At 65.9% G+C, this 8,075-nt stretch overlaps 1 protein-coding gene across 1 annotated transcript in view; it reads left to right on the top strand.

Annotated features, from left to right (window-relative positions):
* The first annotated feature begins 1,021 nt into the window (after window positions 1-1,021).
* Window positions 1,022-8,075, top strand: part of OSBPL5 (oxysterol binding protein like 5) — a 53,582-nt gene continuing 46,528 nt past the window's right edge. The window contains exon 1 of the mRNA XM_081790201.1: window positions 1,022-1,155. The gene's annotated coding sequence lies outside the window, so the exon portion shown is untranslated. The remainder of the gene's footprint in view (window positions 1,156-8,075) is intronic.

The following is an 8,075-nucleotide window of genomic DNA, read 5'->3' as shown; positions in this document are numbered from 1 at the left end:
CCCTTGAGGCACTCTTGGCCCAACATAAAATGAAAAGGTGGAAACACTTGTGTGGGCCAGCAGCTTCAGATTGGGAAGGAGGCTGGGGGAGGAGCCTGGGGTAGGAGGCTGGGGCTCCGCTGAGGGTCAGCCTCTTCCCTTGGAAGGGAACAGGTAGAGGGTTTCTGCTTGGAAAAGGTCTGTGCCCTTACGTGTCCTACCTGGTCTGGGGATGCCTGGAAGGGGCCCGGTTCGGCTAGTCTGGGTCTCTGGGGGATAGTTACTATGGGAGGGCCCTGGGCGGTTCAAGACCAAGGTTCTAGAGCGCCTCAGTCTGGGGGACCAGGGCTGGGGAGACCCTGGGGCCAGCAAGGAGCTCAGAGCACTTTAGGGCCTCACTCCTCGGCTCCCAGCTGGGGTTGTTCAGGTCTCTTCTATGCAAAGGGGCTTTGGGGTCTAATAGGGTCTCTGGGAGCAGGAGGGATGTCGGGGGACACACGGAAGGAAATCTGCAGGAGCCGGGGCTTCCTAGCAGGAGTCCTGAGTTGCATTAGAAACACTGGGTGTGGGTTGGGGGCTGGTCAGAGCAGACATGTAGCACAAGGACAAAGGGCTCCGGTTTCTGGGGTTCCTCCTAGGTTCCAGGAGCGTCTGTGACTGGGACAAAAATGATGACCATTTCTTGGGCTCAGGATGAGAGAGGGGGTACCCTGACTCCCCTAGGGTGGTCTGGAGGCCCGCATGCACTCTCCTGTCTCTGGCAGAGCCCTCCCAGGCTGCCCCCCACTCACCACCATCAACCCTGCCGGGGCGGCCTGGCCGTTGGCCGCACCCCGGACCTGCCCGGCCAGGGAGAGGGGGGCCGAGAAAGGCTGGGGTCCCTGCGCCCCGCTCCAGCGCGGCCCTCCCGCCCCTCCCCCTTACCCGCTCCTCCTCCCCCCTGCTGCCCCCTCCCTCCTCCTCCCCGCTCCTCCCCGCTCCTCCCTTGCTCCTTCCTCCCGCTCCCTCCCTCCTCCCCGCCCCCTCCCCTCCCGGCTCCCTCCTCCCTCCTCCCTCCGCCGCCGCTCCCTCCCCGGGCTCCGCGGTTGGATCAGTCCTCTGGCATTTCCTGCAGCCGGGCCGCGCCGCCAGCTGAGACCCGCGCGCCCGGCCCCGCCGGCTCCGAGTCGCGGCACGGTAGGGGCGCGGCGGGCGGGGAGGGCGCGGGAGGCGTCCGGGAGGGCCCGGGGAGGGGCCCGGGGCGCCCCGCGGGCCGGCCGCCGGGGTCCGGGGAGCCCTGCGCCGGGAGGCCCGCGGGGGCCCGGGCACCGGGACGCAGCCCCGCGGGGAGCCCCGGCCCGGCGCGCGGAGGGGGAGCGCGGCGCGGCGGGGGGCAGGTCCCGGGCGCGCGCAGGCCGGGGCGCGGGTGGGGCCCGGGCGTGGGGAGCGGCGCGCGCGGCCCGAGTCCCGCCGGGCGGCGGGGCCCCAGGGAGCGGGGACGCGGGAGTGCGGGGAGGGGGGGGCGGCCTGCGCGCCCCCCACGCAGCCGGCCCTGGTGGGGGGGAGGGGTCTGGGCGCGGAGGTGGGGGGGGGTGCCGCGGCGGGCCGGGTCTGGATCCCGCAGCCGTCAGCGCAGGGGCGGGATGGTTCCGAGGGCGGCCGTGGGTGGGCCCCCCCCCCCAGCGCGAGGGAGGGAGGACCCCTGCCTCACCCACCAGCCCCAGCCACCGTCTCTAGGCCACCGGCCCCCGGGGAGACAGAGGGTCAGGAAGTGTTGGGGCGGGGGGAGGGACACGAGTCTAGGAGGGTCCTGTGCACCTGAGGATTCCTGGGTGGGTGGGACGCGGTGTGTGTGTGGGGGGGGGGGGGGTTGCTGCCAGCAGTCCCTGGAGGGCCGCTCACCAACTGGGCTCCTCCCGGCACCGCCAGGGCCCCCTCCCCCCCTGGGCTGGGCCGTCTGCTGTCAGAAGCCAGCTGGAGTTAGGATTTCGAGTGTCTGGGGGTGTGGACAGGGCCCTCCAGGGGCGAGGTGGCTTCTCTGCCCCCACACACCCTTGAGCCGAGCCGGGCCTGGCCTTGCTGGAGCAGCTGGTTGGATTTCTGCTCTTTTCCTTCCTAGGATTTGACTAACTTGCCGCTCTGTCGACGCTAGAAATGATTTATATGTCTGCCTGAGCCCCTTCCAAATGCCTTTTACAGGCGGACGTCTGTGATTGTCCCCAGGGTACAGCCCCCAGGCCAGGGGCAGGCCCAGGGCGGCACAGCCAGGGACGCGGGCACAGCCTTTGGGTTGGACGTGTGTGTCCTTGGACCTGTGTGCGCCGTAGGGAACCAGGTCCCAGTCAGCAAAAACCCTGAGCTCGGCAGTCGCAGGCTGAGTGGTCTCTTGGCTGCGTTTTTGCCCCACTTCCTTGGCTCCTTGAACTTGACAGGCTCTGCGAGCAGCAGGCAGTTCGGGGGCGCCTGCCGGCGGCTCCCCTTCAGGCTTCAAGCTCCAGATCTGCAGATTCTGTTCTGTGCTGGCTCAGCACGCGTGTGTGGGGCAGGGCCCGGGTGCCAGGGAGGCGGTCGCCGAGGGTGTCTGTCTGTCTGGGGTGTCCTGCCGGGCGGTGTTTAGAAAAGGTGACGGAACAGATGGGCGAGGACCCTCTGACCTTCTGTGCAGATGTGGAAGCCTGGGCGGTCCATCCCGGAGGCCAAGTGGCACCTCCTTCCTGGGCCGGGCCTGGCGGGGGCGGGGAGGGGGTGGGGGTGGGGTTCGGAGTGGGGCCACGAATCTGGAATCTGTTGTCTTCGAAGGTCTGCTGCTGGCTCTTTACAGAAGGCCCAACGCAGCCCTCCCCCCTGAGGGTGGGTTTTATTTACTATGCTGAGAGCGTCCAGGATCAATGTCTCTCCTGAAATCTCTCCTCCCGGAAGCTTCCCGAGCTGGGAGAGTAACCCGACAGGCTGCGCTCGGGGAGGGAGAACCCCCCCCCCCCCCCCCCCCCCGCCAGTGCGCCAGTGACAAGCTGGTGGTTTGAAGACTGTTATGTGTCTTCCTCGGCAGCTGTGTTTTGGGGACTTGTGCTTTCTGCTGATTCTGTGGCTGAGCCGGTTGTGAGTGTGCCAGCACACGTACATGCGACCCAAGGTGACAGCAGCGCGCCCCGCCCCTTTCCCGGCTGTCGTTCAGGCGACAGGTGTGCAGCCGGCCCTGCGAAGCGGTGCGGAACCGGCTCACAGGCGTATGGGGGAGGCCCGAACCCCGGGATGGGCCGCAGGGGGCCGAGCGCAGGGGCGCACCGTGCCTGGCAGAGGACCCTGACGTCCTGACGCGAAGGAACCGGGTATGGCCCTGGGTGCCGGCTTTGCCCCGTAACCGACGGCGCCTCCAGGCCAAGGAAACAGAACTTAACGGCCGAAGGATGAGCTGTCTGAGGGTCCCAAGCCAGCCTGGACAGGCTGCTCACCTGGGGAGCCGTCCGGGCGGACCATGGAACTTCTGCAGGGGGCGGTAGTGACGGTTGAATACGAGGAACTCGGACTTGGGAGCGTCTGGTTCTCTTAGCACGGCGGTCCTTCCACACCAGGGCCCCGGCGTGCAGCCTGTGCAGGCAGGCGTGAATTTGGCTGATGCTGGCCTGGCGTCTGTGAGCGGGGGGCACCAGCTGTGTGCTCAGGACGTGCCCGACTGAAAACGCGGACCAGGGCTGGGGACAGGGGCACGACGATGGGTCCAGCCTAGAGTTCTTTGTCCGGCGAGGCGGCTGGGGAATCGTCTTCCCGGCACCAGGAGAGTCGGGGACCCAAGATGTGGGGCAGCCTGAAAGAGCTTCAGGGAGGGAGTTGCAGATCCTGAAGCCGCAGAGAGGGGTGCACGATGACCCCAGGAAGGGCCCCAGAGCCGTCCGGCCGGGCCCCCCGGGAGGCCCAGGGCCACCGGAGAACTGCCAGCATTATCTAGGCCATCGAGCCAGGGAGAGACGGTCCCCACCGCTCGGGACCTGAGCTGGCCGGCTGGCTCTAGGGGATCCAGGATACGCGGGGGGCCTTTGTCGCACGTCTCAAAGCCAGGGCTTGGTGGAGCCTACCTGATGTCCACTCTTCTGTCCAGGCCCGGCCCTGGCTGTCCTCCAGCAGCCGCTGGACCACACCAGCCACCCGGCAGGCTCCATTCCTGCCCTTCTGGTCCTTCTCCGGCCAGCAGCCAGCATGAGCTTCAAAAATATAGACCACATCACATAGCTTCCCCATTAGAGTGCCCCGTGATTCACACTGATCCCCCAATAATTCCAGACTCCTTCCTGAGCTGCCCAAGGTCCCGTCCACCTCTGTCGGGTCTCCCCCGCCGGCGTCCAGCCCCAGGCCCAGCCTCCGTCACTCCGGGGCCTTTGAATTCCCCGTGCCCTCTGCCCAGGATGCGGATTCAGACCTCAACTCGGGTGTCGCTTCTCCTGGAGACCCTCCGTCCCCGATGACAGTGCCCGTGGCTGGGGGGGGGGCCGTGCTTTGTTCCTTAGCGGCCCTGATCCGTGTCTCAACGATCTCCACTCCGCGTTGGTTTCATCGAATGACTGGCTGTGGAGAGAGCAGGTGGGCCAGAGCCGGGCCCACGGCGGGCACTATTAGCACGGGTGGTCGTTGTTCGTTTGTTGGCTGAACGTGTGCTCGGGGCCTGGCACGTAGTAGGCGCTCTGGTCACGGGAAGCCCTAGGATCGTCGTTGCCTGGGGGAGCCAGTGTCTGGATGCGATGCCCTCCCCCCACACTGTCCCGAATCTCCCACATCTCCCGTCCCTGTCCCCTGGCTTCACCGGATGTGCTCATAGTCAAAAGGCCCAGCTTCCCGCCTTCCCCAGGGTGACTGTCATTCCTGAATTATAAATAGAGAGCGCACGGGGCTTACCTGGGAGGAACGCCTAATGTTTTATTTGGCAAGCGAGGTGGCCTGGCCTGCCTCAGCCCCTCTGACCCTGGCTGGGACGAAGGGCTCAAGGGGAAGATGAGGCCCCCACGGCTGATCGGTGCCCGCCCAGTGACAGGGATGTGCACAAGGCTTAATGAGACCTTGAGGACGGGATCTGGGAATACCCCGTCCCACAGGCCAAGGCCAGGGGAGTCTGGAAACCAGGCGCAGGCCACGCTCTGCTGTGGAGACAGGCAAGTCCCCAGGAGGCGGAGGGAGGAGGGGGAGCAGGGCCTCCTGGTCCTCTGCCGGCCAGCAGGCTGGGTTGTCCCTCACCCACAGCCACATTAGGAAGAGCCTCTCCCACCAAGGGCAGGCCATCCAGGCCGAGGGGAGGGGGCCCCTGTAGTGGCATCATCCTGCCGCCTGTTGGGGTAAATAGGCGCCAGGAGGGTCGCTTAAAGGGCCAGCTGCTGCTGGGGAGGAACGGTGGGCCGGTGTCCTGCCCGCCTATTGGGGCGAATATGACAGAGGGCCCTTCAGAGGGCCTGCGGTGACACATCAGCTTCCCTGGGCCACCACGGCCCCAGGGGACCACGAGCGGCCCAACAGGAAGGCCATTCTAGGACAGACTCCACCCCACTCCTCAGGAAGGCCCCCGAACCCACAGCCCGCTCGCAGATCTGAAGTCCCCCTGCTCTGGGACGTGAACTGTTGCCAGGGGCCCGCGCTGCTTACGGGGTGTCGGTGGGGTGTGGCTTTCTGTGCCTTGGCTGCTTTGTCACGCCTGGGACTGGGTTTCGGGTCCTTCTCATTTGCCACCAGTGCTCGGCCACCCTGGAGGCGGGGAGGCCTTCGGGATGCCCTTACCGGCACGGCCCTCCCCTGGGCGTAGGCTGTGGGCTCCTCACCCCAAGCCTGGGAGGCAGGGGGTGCCCTGTTTTCACCTCTCCGCGGTGCGCCCCGGAACAGAGCCCTCTCGTGGTCTCTGGGGTGGCACTGGGGTAGCAGCATAGCCCTGTCCTTCCTGGGATCCCTGTCCCTTCTCCCCCGCCCCTCCCCGGGCTGCTGGGGCCCGGCTGAGCAGGGAGGTGACTGAACAACAGGAGATCCTGACCCGGGCCCCCCGCGCCTGGCACAGACCTGGGGCTTCGGGTCGGGGAGAGGCCTGGCCGGGACCGAGGGGTGGGTGGTGTTAGGGCTCAGGGCGGATTTGGAGGCCTGGCCGAGGAAGATCTGGCTCAGGGATTCCTGATGGCAATCTGTTTACCTCCTAGAACTGCCTTTCCCCGCTTGTAAGCACAGGCCACAGCAGTCCTGCGACAAGTCGGGAGAGGGGCTGCTATGCCCCTTGGGTAAGCGTCCGCCTCCAGTTGGTGGCTCTGGCCCAGCCCCTTGTGGGTCAGGAACCAGACGTCCGTGTTGACCCGAGGCCAGCTGCACAGAAGGGCCTCGGGGGTGCTGGGACCTGGCGTTAAAGCCCAAAGCTGGGCCATAGGTGTCGTGCGGTGGAGGGGGTAGGACCTGTCGCCTGTACCTCTCTGCCTTAGCATATGCTGTTCCCTGCCTGGAAAGCTCTTGAATGCCTACAGCAGACCGGACGTTCGGGGAGGCTCAGCCCTGGCCGGACACCTTCTCTGTGGAGCCCGAAGTCTCCGGGGCGACCATCTGCCCTTTCCCTTCCCATGTGCCTGGTCTTCTGCTACCGGCCCCACTCGCTCCGGTCTGAGCCCCCGACTCCCTCCCACACCTGCTGGGAGAACGTCATTTGTCCTTTCCCGGCTGCTCCGCGAGCCGCTGCTTTTGTTTGTTTGCTTTGGGTGTTTTGTTTTTCCACGCAGAGGCAGGCAGATAGCTGGAGCTCGTGAGGCCGGATGCCCCGGTCTGCAAACACCTCCTGTAGAAAGTGCTCCTGACTTCCTGTGGGGACTCTGTGCGGTGACCCGTCCGACCGCACGGATGCCCAGCGCCCGGCGATTAGAACGGAGGCTCGGCGGTCGGCAAACCGGGCGGGAGTCCCTGCCCGATTCTGACGCTTCACCAGGCCGGGCGCCCACCCTGGGCGAGCCCCTTAAGCTCCAGGCCTCGGTTTTCCCATCTGTGAAATGGGCCATCACGGCAGCGAGAGCGGGGTTGAAAGTGCAGAGCCGGCCCTCGGCTTAGGCGCGGCTGGGAACAGGGAGGGACGGTCTCCTTATCACCAATTAAAACTTTGATGAGTGGTTAACGATTGTGAAATGTTTCAACACCGGAACCACACGAAAGAATACAACCAGTCCCCCGGCTCTGTCCTCGAGGCCGCAACATCTGGCTCTGTTTGCTTCAAGTTTAAGGGCTGGGATCTCCAGTAGAGCACAGGGCCCGGACCGCCCGCCCTGAGCCACGCGGGGCCCTGCTTCCCAGAGGGTTTGTGAGCGGACGTTCCCAGGCGTGTTTTTGTGTTTCGACTAGATATGGATGGACCCACACACCAACGCAGGCGCCTCCAGCCGATGCTCCCCTCGTGCTCTCTCTGGTTCCAGCGTGATTTTGGAGTAGCAGAGAACCGCATGAACGCACGTACGCAGGCTCCTGAGCCGCCCTGTCACAAGTGATCGGTCCTTGTTCATTTTCTCCGCTTCGTGTAAAGAACACATCACGTCCCTCCTACCGAGGGACGGTCAGGTCATTTCCGTCGTCTCCCAGGAGCGTGTTGCATGTGCGGGGTCTCCTGGGGCACGAGGCAGGAGCCGCCCTGGGGGTATTGGCCCGGCTGGATGTGGCCAGGTGGCTGCCAGGGACACCCCAGCACGTGTCGGGGGGAGTCAGCCTGTCCCCTCGAGCAGCTGGGGCAAAGAACACACAGCAGGGGCAGAGCCGAAGTGACAACATTTGGTTAGCGGGGGCTCCTCCCAGGACCCGGGCCCAGGCTGGGGGGGGGGGGGGGGGGCGGGGGCAGAGGCCACGTCCACTGGGAGGGCAAGGGTCCTGGGCTCCAGAGACGCACTTTCTTAGCAAGTCCGCCGACTCTGCTGGCCTTGGGGCCCCACCTGCCACGTCCTGTCCCTGTGGGAAGACCACAGGCTCTCCCATCCTACCGGAGGGACCTGCCTCCCTCCTCCCTGCCCTTGGCCCAGGGCTGCAGGCCGAATGGCCCCACCGCAGGGGCACGTGCTACATAGATGTTTGCCAGGGTCCCCAAGGGGTCCCTCAGTGACCAGCACGTTCTGTTAACGTTCTGTTAACCAGAG

Source organism: Panthera onca, chromosome D1 (genome assembly GCF_046562875.1).
Source record: "Panthera onca isolate mPanOnc1 chromosome D1, mPanOnc1 haplotype 2, whole genome shotgun sequence".
In the NCBI taxonomy this organism is placed as follows: domain Eukaryota; kingdom Metazoa; phylum Chordata; class Mammalia; order Carnivora; family Felidae; genus Panthera; species Panthera onca.
Note: the sequence above shows the minus strand (reverse complement) of the source record. Positions and strands in the feature narration are given on the sequence as shown.